This window comes from Artibeus jamaicensis, unplaced genomic scaffold, assembly GCF_021234435.1.
Source record: "Artibeus jamaicensis isolate MK-2021 breed Jamaican fruit bat unplaced genomic scaffold, CSHL_Jam_final contig_887, whole genome shotgun sequence".
NCBI lineage: Eukaryota > Metazoa > Chordata > Mammalia > Chiroptera > Phyllostomidae > Artibeus > Artibeus jamaicensis.
Genome location: NW_026522003.1, coordinates 594,213 through 607,725, shown reverse-complemented (window position 1 = coordinate 607,725; position 13,513 = coordinate 594,213).

The window sequence follows — 13,513 nt, the reverse complement described above, 5'->3', positions numbered from 1 at the left end:
CAGAGAAGAGACTCCATGTATTCAGGACTTAAAGAGAAGACTCTCAGAAATGAGAGAGTGCTAAGAGGGTTGTGCCTGGAAGTATAAGGGGAGAAAGAAGGAGCAAGCCCAGCAGAGCTGGAAGCTCTGAATTCAGAGGAGGTGCAGGCTTGTGACCTAGGCACTGTCCACTTTTCTCCCAAAGTGAGTGTTAGGGTGAGAGAATTAAGCATGAGGCCCCAGTGATGCTGTCAGGAAATGTCACTCAGTATTCTAAGACCCACATGGCAAGGATCTCTGAAGGGCCAAGCCCTGGCAGATGACTGTGAAGGGAGGAGATTTCTGGTCCACAGTCTGAGCTCTTCCTCACTCTCTGCACTACTTCCATCTCCCCCTCCCCCAAGGCCCTGGAGCACTGTGCAGGCATCATCATCCTGGTGTGCAACCCCCTGGCAGGAGCACACTGGGGGCCTATGAGCAGGTGTGGGACAAATTAAGACCTCGGGAGTGTAGAGCTATGAGGTTCTCTCAGTTTCCCATCTCTACTCACACACCTGCATGTTTTCCCAGCTGCTTCCCTACTTTACCTTTGAGCAACAGCCTTGGTTCTGTTGGGTAGAGCACACCTGGACTAGTCTGCTCAGGTGGCCAGTGACACTGACCTCCTTAAGCCCCATTCCAAGCCACAGGTATGTGAGGACATCCGCAGCTCTGAGGCAAATCCTCTCTCCTGGCTCAGGTTTCTGAGACTGTTGCAGTCTGGACTCATTGGCACCCTCTCTGCTCACTGCAGTCTGGGCTGTTGCAACAGCCCAGCTGTTGCAATACCTCACCTTCCACAGCTGAAATGTCCACAGCTGAGAGAAGGGACCCCCATTTAGGCCCAGCTAGAGTCCACCAGGCATTACAGGGGCTCCTGCTGCCACTGAAGCCCTGAGAATGGTCAGCATAGTCCTGACCTTCCTCAACACTCTGCCAGCAGAGCTGGTCCTGTGGTCAGGATGAGCCATTCTTCCCTTACGTAGTTTTCCTCTTCTGACCACCCTCTCCCTTCCCTCCTTGCAGGCCCTGCCCCACTCTCTCATGTTCGATTTCCCTGGCCTTCCCAGCCCACCTCTGCCCCCTTCCTCCCCTCCCCAGCTTCTGGCTCTTGTAGGACACTCAATTTCAGCATCTGCCTTGAGCTAAGCCTCACACAGCACTGGTGTTTACGGCGCTATACAAATTCTCACCTCTACTCATTAATGCAGACAACAGCTTTCCTAATGTCCTTTCCTGATACGATTTTCACTGACTTGCTTTTCTGGACACTATTGTGCCCTATGGAGAGCCTGTGCAGTAAAGAACAGTGAGGGGGTTCTTAAGCCAGGTATTCCTAGTGGGCAGGGCACATTCCTTGGATATTTCTTCCTCCACAGCTCTGGTGCCACGCTCTGGGAGAAGAGCAACACAGATGCCCAGCTCCTGCCCACAAGACTTCAGGCCAGCCAAGGACCTCACAGCTCCCCTTCTTTCCCTGCTCTGATTTCAGACCCTGCGCATGAATGCGAAGGCCCTGGCTCTGCTGCTGAGCCAGGTGCTGTGCCACATGAAGAAGGGCGAATGCCTAGAGGGCTGTGGAGTTGGGGCAACTCTGCCTTGTCCTCTGTGCCAAGGGGACACTTGGGGAAGAGGCCCCCAAGTGGAATACCCTCAGTGGGGCAGGTAGGTGGGCTCTGGATGCCAGATCTCTTTCCTGTCACCTTCTGAACAACCTCTTTAGGTGACTTGATCCCCAGGGGATGTGGCCAACAATGAAAGGGAACATTTGGAGGGAATGTAGTCAGCAGATTCCAAACCCACAGAGGAGCCCCGATCACCTCTGATGCACTCTGTCCTCGAGAATGGCAGGGTAGCTGCAAGGGATGAGGCCTGATGTTGTAACCCAGAGTGCCTAACCCTCCAAAGAGGCCAGAGGAGGGCCTCTCGGTTCATCCCCTGCGTGCCTGTGGAGACACGCATGGCCGAGCTTCTCCCACTTTTACTCTTCTCATCTGAATCAGCAGCCAGTCTGGCTCCTGCTCTAGAGTTAAATTAGGACTCAGGTGACTCTAAATGCATTTCTCTCCCAGGGGAGTAGCCACCCCCGGGGTTGGTGCTCACTGCTGCACCCCCATGTGGATAGTTCCATGCTTCCAGGTCTGCTCTCCAGAGATCCAGCCACTGAGTGGCCCTGTCTGTGGGCCTGGTTTCCCAGCAGAGGAGGTTGTGTCAGCACCTCCCAGGTCCAACCTCCCCCAAGAATTCATTCTTCTCAGAGACCCTGCCACCATCCCCACTTTTTCTTCTTCTCCTTATGATTCTGTTCTGTCTTCTCATCCCTTGTAGAAGTCCATTTTCTAGAAGCACCTGGCTTCTTGGTTGTGCTCACCTTCTTACCTTATCACATCTGTCTCTCTCCCCTCAGAGGAGGCTCAGAGGGGCCGACTGCCATTGCACCTCAAACAGTGAATGGTGAGCTTCAGAATGGGGCAGTGAAGTTGATGCCACGGTGTGAGAAGTGAATATTTGTTGGGAACTGTCCTGCCTGGTTTCAGGAGCTGTAAACCCTCATGGTTAAGGCTGAGTGAGCAACCTTCAGACCATAAGCCACTAAGGAGACAAAGCTTATCTCTCTGGCAGGAGTGTCGCTTCTGCTCCTTTTTCTATAACTGGCCTCCAATGCTTGATCAGTTAGCCAATGACAGGTAAGATTCCCCAAGGGGGGAACCACCTAAGACAGGCATAATCACATGGAGGCCCCAGAGAAGGACTTGGGGGGCTATGGAGAAAGGGGGTGATGGACCCTTGCCCCTTGGCTTTGATGAAGCCTGACTCCCCTGAGTCTGTGGGAAGTCTGAAAATTCCTTGGCTATCTGCCTCTTCTGCCTGACTTTAGCCTGAAACAATGACAGAGGGTGGTGCAGCTCTGTGCTGGGAATGACGGGCTCCCTGGGGGATAGGGCCTGAGAAAGGATATGTAAAATCCTGTGAAGCCTACTAGTTTGCTAAGAATGCTCTTAGTTAAATGATAAAGGCCTGGGCAGGAAATGAGTTTGTTTCCCAAAGTTTTGTAGCCTTTTAGCTAACAGACCTTGACTCAGAATAAGCCCTCATAGTTCTTTGTATGCTGTCAATTGTTTGATCTTTAGTGCCTGACAGTGATTAATGAGCTTGAGCTTTACCTGTATTCCTGTGCAAATTGAAAGACAATAAAATCTTGTCAAGGCAAGGGTTGGGGTGCTCCCCCCTTGAGAGAGTAGCCGTGCTCTCCCTTTTCCTCCACAGGACTTGGTAGTCCGTGTGAATTTGTCTTGATTTTCCATCCATAATGCTGCAGGCACTGCAGGCCACTGCATGCGTCAAATATTGGTCCAATGTGGCAATAAAATCCAAGTACACAGCATTGTACACCTGATACAGGGTGCAGCCAAGGGGGGCCCCCAAAAAAGGATTTGGAATGGTGTCCAGAATTCAAAGTGTATAGGAATATTGGAGAGACATATAAGATGTCCTCACACCTCCCCCCAGGGGGAAGAAACGAATGGAGCAGGGCCATTGAGAGCTGTTTTGCATAGCGACAGTTTTGCAGCTAACCTCTGGAATGGTTATTTAACATATCTATAACATTTAACTGGTTTCATAGATATGTTAAATAGCTGTGGCCAAGTTTGGAGCCAGGGAGTAGGGAGTAGCAGAGGAACTCAAGATGGAACTAGCAGGGACTCAAGATGGGAACTAAGGGCTACACTCCTGAGTGAGAAGGGTTTGGACTCAGGATGTAACTAGGATGTAACTCAGGATGCGCTCCTGAGTGAGAAGGCCTGTGTGAGAGCTTGAAAAAGACTGGCTCCAGGACATGAAGGGTCCCCGCTTGGCCAGATGGGAGAGAGAGCCACGCGGTTTCAGTAGAGTGAGGACCCTCTCTTGGTGAGGTGAAAGAGGGAGCCACGTGGTTTTGGCAGGGTGCGGACCCCCTCTTTCCCAGGTGAAAGGGAAGAACCACGCAGCTTTGCCAGAATGGAGATCCCCGCAGCCAGGTGAAGAAAGCCACATGCTTTTGGTGGAGTGCGGACCCCTGCAGCTTTGGTAGAAGAGGCCCACGCGGCTTTGGGGTGCTCCCTTTGGCTGCGGGGCCTGAAAAGCAAGAGAGACTTTGACTGGAACCGGGTACAAAGGACTCTTGCCAGTGGACCGTGAGAGGGTACCACAGTACTTTGGATTAACTCGAGATCCTGCACAGTGACACAGCTGACGGTGCCAGCAGCCTGCAACACAGACGTGTGCTCTTTTCCTGATTTAGGGTACCCGGAGTTGGGACAGTGGGAGAAGGGAGCGCTGTGTGGGTGTAGGTGTATACCCTTAAGGACTTTGATATTTTAGTGGTGGCATTAGGCCTGAATAGCATTAAATAAACATTTTGTTTCCTTTTCACAAATCTCTGGCATTGAGAGATGTCTTTCCAATTGGCGGCGGACAGAAGGTCCCAGTAGATTTTAGTATTTTGTTTTCGGGAGGGGCCCCTGTTGTATAGCAGTTGTGGGCATCCCTAGGTGAGCCAAATATTGTATTGCCCCTCCCTCGGACCACCTCTTGTTTCGTAACACACCTGTCCCGTCCATGTTTAAAATCACACTCATTGCCATTATCTCGTTCAGTTTCCACAACCCCAGAGCTGCTGTGTATGGTTGTACAGGTTGGACACCCTGTACAAGGGCACCCTGTCCAAGGACTAGAGGGAGCTGAAGTACAGTCCATGCTCTATTTGCCAAGCCATACACTCTGGTGTGGCACTGTATTCTCCTGAAGGAAGGTGGTGGCTCTAATATTTGCATTCACCAAGCCAGGTACCATGGGGCTATATCAGCTCAGAGGGAGTTCTTTTTAAAATTCACACCGGGGGTAGTACAGGCTATGAGCATCTCTGCATGACATTCCTGTGACTATCTCCAGGCAGAGTTTATTTATTTTTTTTATTATTATTATTTTTTAATTTTATTTGGTTACTTTTCAAGTACATTTTTTTTTCTCTTCCCCCCCCCCGCCCGGTCTCCCCCCTCCCTCCCATTCCCCCCCCACCCCCCAGTCCTCATCTCTGTGTCATTCATACTTGTTCCTCAAAATCCCTCCCCCTTTTTCCCCTTAAGTTCCCTTCCCTCTCCCCTCTGGTCGCTGCCCACTTGTTCTCTATTTCAGCGTCTTTGTTTTTATTCTGTTTGCTTGTTTGTTTTATTCTTTAGCTTCCTGTCAAAGGTGAGATCATATGGTATTTGTCCTTCAATGCCTGGCCTATTTCACTCAGCATAATGCTTTCCAGTTCCATCCATGTTGTTGCAAAAGGTAGTAGCTCCTTCTTTCTCTCTGCTGCATAAAATTCCATGGTGTATATGTACCACAATTTTTGGATCCATTCATTTACTGATGGGCACCTAGGTTGCTTCCAACTCTTGGCTATTGTAAATTGTGCTGCTATGAACATTGTGGTGCATAGGTTCTTTGAAATTGATGTTTTAGGATTCTTGGGGTATAATCCCAGCAGTGGAATTGCTGGGTCAAAAGGCAGGTCAATTTTTATTTTTCTGAGAAAATTCCATACTGTTTTCCATAATGGTTGTACCAGTCTACAATCCCACCAACAGTGAACTAAGGTCCAGGCAGAGTTTATAAACTTCGTGTGGCAGATGAAGCAATTAAAACCCAGAGATCTTAACTGACTCGTCCAAGGTCAAACAATTCATGATATGCTAGGGATGTGGCCTTGGGTCTCTTCAGTCTAGTTCACTGACTTTGTACCTAAGCGCTTCTCTCTGAGTCGAGCATAAGCAAACTTAGCCTCTGCCGTCCTGACTTTTCTTTAAACCCAGGCTCCATCCTGATCCTGCTCAGATTTTGTTCCTTGGTAATTCCTGGGGGTGGAGTGAAAGAAATGTCTGAAATGCTTAAAAGCAAGCTGGTTCATCCTCCACAGCCCTGGAGGTCTTATAAGTGGCCCTCCTGTCACCTGCAGTGGCTTTTGTGCTTTCTTTTTCTTTCTTCAATGCTGGGGGCCTATGCCACCAGCAAAACTGCCTGCTGGGATTTACCAGGTCCTTGGCCATGGAGCATGCACCAAAGGACCTCTGGGTAATGTTCCAGAACTTGTCCAGACTGACTTCAGCTAAGTGGTGAGGATTCAGTTCCTGGCTGTTTCCATGCCAACCACCCTATGCTTGCCCAAGCCCTGCTGAGCCACGTCAGAGACCTGCACACTCAGGCCCCTCACTGTGCCGCCCGGGCCTGCAGCCTTTGAGATCAGCAGCTTCTCACTTCTCTGTTGCCAAAGTGATACAGGGTGCAGCCGGGAGGGGGCCCCCCCAAAAAAGATTTGGAATGGTGTCCAGAATTCAAAGTGTATAGGAATATTGGAGAAACATATAAGATGTCCTCACTACCCCCCCCCCAGGGGGAAGGGACGAATGGAGCAGGGCCATTGAGAGCTGTTTTGCATAGCAACAGTTTTGCAGCTAACCTCTGAAATAATTATTTAACATATCTATAACACTTAACTGGTTTCATAGATATGTTAAATAGCGGTGGCCAAGTTTTGAGCCAGGAAGAAGGGAGTGGGGGACTCAGGATGTAACTAGGGGCTGGGCCCGGAGTGAGAAGGCCTGTGTGAGAGCTTGGAAAAGACTGGCTCCGAGACATGAGGGGATAACTGCCCAGGTGAGGAGAGGGCCACATGGTTTGGGGCAGAATGGAGACGTGGCAGCCATTGAAGGGAAAGCCACGAGGTTTGGGGCAGAATGAGGACCCCTGCAGTCATGTGGGGGAGAGCCACGCGGTTTCAGCAGAGTGAGGACCCCCTCTTGGTGAGGCGAAAGAGGGAGCCACATGGTTTTGGCAGAGTGCGGACCCCCTCTTTCCCAGGTGAAAGGGAAAAACCACGCAGCTTTGCCAGAATGGAGATCCCTGTAGCCAGGTGAAGAAGACAGCCACATGCTTTTGGTGGAGTGCGGACCCTGCAGCTTTGGTAGAAGAGGCCCACGTGGCTTTGGGGTGCCCCCTTTGGCTGCGGGGCCTGAAAAGTAGGAGAGACTTTGACTAGAACTTGGTAGAAAGAACTCTTGCCAGTGGACCGTGAGAAGGTGCCACATGACTGGATTAACTCGAGAGATCCTGCCTACATGGTGATACAGCTGATGGTGCCAGCGGCCTGCAACACAGACGTGTGTTCTTTTCCTGATTTAGGGTACCCGGAGTTGGGACAGTGGGAGAAGGGAGCTGTGTGGGTGTAGGTGTATACCCTAAAGGACTTTGATATTTTAGTGGAGGCATTAAGCCTAAATAGCATTAAATAAACATTTTGTTTCCTTTTCACAAATCTCTGGCATTGAGAGATGTCTTTCCAATTGGCGGCGGACAGAAGAGCCCAGTAGATATTAATATTTTGTCCTTGGGAGGGGCCCCTGTTGTGTAGCAGTTTTTGGCATCCCTAGGTGGGCTGAATATTGTATTGCCCCTCCCTCAGACCTCTTGTTTGGTAACAAAAGTAGGGGCCCATCCTCTGCGGGGACAGTCCAGTGGGTCCCCCAGCCCCAGCATTGAGCAAGGTTATCTTCTTACAAAGGCACACATTTACCAAGGGCAGCCTCTCATTTGCCCCTTTGCAATCTTCTCTGGCACTGAACCTCTGAATTTTTTCAGAGGTTATTATGAAAACTAATCTGACTCTGTAAACTTCTTTTAAAATTATCTGTGAATGGCAGCAGTAGGTGTTCTCCCCAGAGGAGACAGGACTCTGACTGCATCCTCATTTATCGGCCCTTCCTTTCACCCAGTCTGGGTTGCACAGCGCAGGAGGTGACAATTGAAGGGCAGAGGGCCCCCCCACCAAGGGCCCCCCCACCCACATTCTTGGAGGGGCCTGGAAGGTAGGATTCAGGGGTAGAGTTGTGCTGGGCCTTCTGGCCAGGTCAGCAGGGCCAGATGTCAGAGTTCATTAGTGCATGGGCTGAGACCTCAGTTCTATCCTTCCACGCAGAGCAGGGAGGGCAGAGGACTATGCAGGACTCATGTCCTTCCTGGGCTTTCCAAACTGAGCTACCTCCCTGGGGGAACATTGTTGTGGCCACTTCTCCTTAAGGCTCTGATGTCCATCGCCAGGCCTGGGGGCTGCTGCTCTCTGCATGTAGACACCACATTTTACCCTGGGAAGCAGATGACGATGGGATGGGATAGGAGAACAGAGGTCGGGCCCCTAGGAGGTGTCATAGGCTCCAGGCGCTGGTTGAGAGAATTCTAAGAAAGATCTAGTGTAGAGCATGGCCAGCCATGGAACAGAGTTGCTGCTGAGCAGTTACTGAGTTGAAATTTGTGTTTGATCCTTCTTTTTTTTTTCTGGCAATAAACTTGTTTTGAAAGTCCTAACCTTGGCTTTCTTGTAAAGAAGGCAAATGTGAGCAACACTTTACCTACAAAAGCCATCCCTACATCAGCGGTCCATCTCCTCAGCACTGTCCCCAGTCTCAGGAGGGCCTTCCTCCACATTTGCCACTTGAGTGTGCTGAGATGCAGGTAAAGAGCAAGTCTTTGCCTGGGGAGTTAGGGAGGTGGTGGTTAAATGTCATGCTAAATAGCATGGACAACGGCCATGAGCCGGTCCCTCGGAAGGCAGTGGCTCTAAGAGGAGAGTCATTCAGCTGTCTCCTTCCCCACTTGGAAGCCATGGAAATAATCCTGGATTATGAACAATCATCTGAGTTCCTCCTCTGCCACCATTCTTACCTTTCTGGGCCTCAGTTTCCTCAACTGTTAAATAACAGGTTGCAATCATAATCCCCACTCCCTCCTCCTCTGGCCATCTGGCCTTCATGTCACAATGGTGTTGCTGGTTCCACCACCCCTCAGCATGTGCCACTCTAAGACCATCACAAAGGAATAGCCTGTCTCCTAACCAGGTTCCTTTAAGGGCACAAAGAAAGCAAGGGAAATCTAGGGCCCACATGGGATGGTAGCTCACATCCACACCCCCAACTTCACCCACTATGGGGTGAGTTCTTCTGGTCCAATCACGGTCACATTCTGGTCCTTGTCTACCTGCTTCGCTGAGCTCACACTAGCTCCACAGTTTGTCAGTGCCACACCATGACCCTTCCCTCACAGGCTTCCCTTGATTAGCCCAGTCCCCAGGTCACACACTGGTTTTCTTCATAGGCTTTTGAAAACTGCACCACTCTTTCCCCACAGCTTCACTTCTGTTCACTAAGCAATGACCTTGCTGCATACTTCACAGAGGGCAATGGAAGTAAGATGGCACTTGCCAACTGACTTTAATTTGCTTCTATTCTTACCTGAAAGCTCATGCATCACTGACAGATGTGATCTTCCATCTCCAGGGGAATTGTTTGAATCCACTTGGGATCTTATCTTCTCCCACCCGTTTGGACACCTCAGTTCCATAAACCATCTTTTTTCTTATCTGTAGCTTCAACCTCTTCAGAGCATTTTAAACACAAAACAAAACCATCCAACAAACAAAACTCAAACTCTCAAACTCTAGAGCCACCATATTATTTTGCTCCTTCCTGTAGGAGTCCCTCTCTCTTGAGTCTTTTGCAGGTTTTTTCATTATCAATACACTTGCTGAAGTTTTATTTGCCTGCATTTTGGGTGTTCAGGTATTTAACGTGCAAATCTCTGCTGTTCTCCACATACTCAGGTACTCAGTAGGGTCTTCAAGGATTATTTCCCAGTCATGACACCTTTAAGCTATAGCTATTTTATTGTTATATTTTTTCTTTTCTGTTTCAGCTATGATCATTTCTGCACTACTTCTACAACGTGGCTGTCACTGGGCGTTAGTGCCTGCCTAAACACCTATTCTATCATGTCAGTCCTGCTCCAAGGAAGTGTTTTCTGGTTCTTTGGGGGAGTGTGAGAGGAGGTATCTTCCCTGGTTTTTTAGGTTCTGTAGACAAGTTAGTATCACCTTCCAGATGAGCTTCTAGGATACTCTCATGACCCTTCCAAGAGAATTTAAAGTGCACTGTTCTCTTGGACAGCTCACAGAGAAACTGGACAGAGTCTCACTGCCTGATGTTTTGGGGCCTCAGTGGTACATCCCAGGGCTCCAACCAGGCAAAGATGTTTTTCCCTCTCCCCTCATTGATATCTCAAGGCTCTTGAAAGGGCGAACTATGAGGGTAAGGGTAGAGAATTAAAACTGATAAAACAAAAGAAGTAAACAGACTGCACTTTGTGAGGAAGGCAGGGGACTACTGTAGGATAAAATCAAATTCCTAGGAGTTGGGAAAAGTTGTGGGGGAAGGGAGGAAGAGAGGGAGAGACAGAGAGAGAGAGAGTCAACATAGCTGTGTATATGTAAGAAAATACAGTTACATGGAACTTGAAGGTTGCTTGGGGCCCAGAGAGTGAGCAAATTTGCATAAGGAGCCCAGGAGTCTTCTGAGAGGAGGAATAAAACACATATCCCTTCTTGGGGGACTTGAACAATTCATGTTACTGGAGTCAACTTGGCCAAGACCCAATAAATCTTCCAACATATAATATATGAGAATATGTTCATGATTTTCTGGTAGGGAAAGATTTCTTCAACAGGATGCAAGAATACCAGCCATAGAGAAAAGATCAATACATTTAACTACAGTAAAATTAAGAATTTTTTTTATCAAAAGACGTTATTAAGGGACTTCTGCCAAGATGGAGGTGTAGGTGGAAACACCTTGCGTCCTCGCGCAACCAAATCTAAAAACAATAAAGTTTTAACAACAATAAATGCAACCAAACCATACAGAAAATTGACAATACGGAGCCCGAAAACAACAAAATGCTCAGCTAAACCGATAAGAGGGGCGAAGCCAGCAGCAGAGCAGGTTGGCCAAAAAGATCCCCGAGAGGTGGTGCGCAGGCAGCTGAAGGCACAGATCCCAGGTGCTGGCTAGCTACGGGCGGACACAGGGAAGAGGCGTGGCTGGCTGTCTGTGGTCGGTCGAGCATTTGCGTGCAGATAAACCAGTGAAGAGGCAAGCATTCAGACCACACGGCGCAGGGCGGTGGGCTCACACATTTCCGCTCAGATAAAGAGGCGGGGGCGAGTGGTGGGACGGACTGGGCAAGCGGAGAGGACCACCATTGCTCCCTCTCTGACCTCGCCCCCACATACAGAGTCACAAATCAGCGACCTGGGTGGCCCCGCCCTGGTAAACAACTAAGGCTCCGCTCCTCATACGTAACAGCCATTAACAGATCAAAACATGGCTCAAGAACAACTCAGAGCCCCAGAGCACATAACTCTAAGCAATGAAGAAGTAGCAAAACTTTCAGATGCACAGTTCAAAACACTGGTGATCAGGATCCTCACAGAACTGGTTGATTTTAGTCACAAATTAGAGGAACATATGAAAGCTAAACTAATTGAAATGAATGGTAATGCACAGGAAACCAATAGTAATGGAAAGGAAACTGGGACTCAAATCAAGGGAGTAGACCAAAAGGAAGGAAAAAATGACCAAACAGAAAAGAATGAAGAAACAAGAATTCAAAAAAATGAGGACAGGCTTAGGACCCTTCAGGACATCTTTAAATGTTCCAACATTCGAATTATAGGGTTACCAGAAGGGGAAGAGGAACAGTCACGAGTGGAAACCTTATTTGAACAAATAATAAAAGAGAACTTCTTCATTCTGGCAAAGGAAATAGACTTCCAGGAAATCCAGGAAGCTCAGAGAGTCCAAAAGAAGTTGGACCCAAGAAGGAACACACCAAGGCACATCATCATTATATTAGCCAAGATGAAAATGAAGGAGAGAATCCTAGAAGCAGCAAGAGCTAAGGGGACAGTCACCTACAAAGGAGTTCCCATCAGAATGTCAGCTGATTTCTCAAAAGAGACCTTACAGGCAAGAAGGGGCTGGAAAGAGGTATTCCAGGTCATGAAAACCAAAGACCTACAACCAAGATTGCTCTATCCAGCAAAGTTTTTATTTAGAATGGAAGGAGAGATAAAGTGCTTTTCAGATAAGACCAAATTCAAGTTCATCATCACCAAGCCCTTATTATATGAAATGTTAAAGGGACTTACCTAAGAAAAAGAAGATAAAAAAGATGAACAGTGAAAGGACAGCAAACTCACAGTTATCAACAACCGCACCTAAAACAAAAGCAAATTAAGAGGACAGCTAGATCAGGAGTGAACCATAGAAATGAAGATCACGTGGAGGATTAGCAACAGGGGAGTGGGAGAAGGAGAAGGAGGGAGAAGGTACAGAAAATAAGTAGCATAGACAGTAGATAGAAAATAGACAGGGGGGCCTGGCTGGTGTAGCTCAGTGGATTGAGCGCGAGCCTGCGAACCAGAGTATCGCAGTTCGATTCCCAGTCAGGGCACATGCCTGGGTTGCAGGCCAGTTCCCAGTGGGGGACACATGAGAGGCAACCATACATTGATGTTTCTCTCCCTCTCTCCTTCCCTTCCCCTCTAAAAATAAATGAACAAAAAAAATAATAATTTTTTAAAAAGAAGAAAATAGATGGGGGGAGAGTAAGAATAGTAGGGGAAATACAGAATCTAAAAAACTTGAGACACGTGTTCATGAACTAAAGGGGGGAATGGTGGGGGAGGGGTGTGCAGGGCGGGGGGGAACAGAGGGGGGAAATAGAACAAATGTAATGGTGTAATCAATAAAGAAAAAAGACGTTATTAAGAGGATTGGAAAGTAAGCCACAGAGTGGGAGAAAATACAACCAATAAACAAAAGAAAATGGACAAGAGACTCCAAATGGCACTTAATAAAACAGGATTTCCAAATAACCCATAAACATATAAAAAGAGGTGTTCAGCCACATTAGTAATCAGAGAAATTCAAATAAAAAACACAATGAGATACACCAGAGAGTTAGAAAAAGCCTGGCAATATCAAGTGTTGGTGAAGGTGTGGAGCAACAAGTGAGCTAATACCCTTCTGGGGCAGTTGAAATGAGTGCCACCACACGGAAAACAGTGTGGCATGGTCTACTAAAGCTGAACACTTCTTAGGGAACAGCAACTCCACGTGCACATACCACTGTGACAGTGCACAACAGAAATGTGTGCACTGGTGTTGTTTCACTCATAATAGACCTAAACTGGAACCCCTGATATCCATCAACAGTAGAATGTGTAAGAAAATGCTGTTTTAGTCATATGGTGGCATAGTCTACAAAGGTAGAAAGGATAAAAAAGGAACATGGGCTGTTACTGGACAATGAATGAACATACAGTAACATGGACTATGTATATACTCAAAGGTAATATTGTATGAAATTAGCCAGTCACAGAACAGTACATATTTCTTGATTCCATTTATGTGAAGCTAAAAGAAAAGATGCAAAACTAAACCGTAGTGTTTAGGGATACACTGAGGGGTTAGGTGGTAGAAATATAAAGAGGTGCGAGGCAGTGATTGCTATAATGGTCAGAATATTGAGGAAGTGTAGTGGAGGGAAGGAGTGAATGTTGTTTGGGGGAGATGAAAGG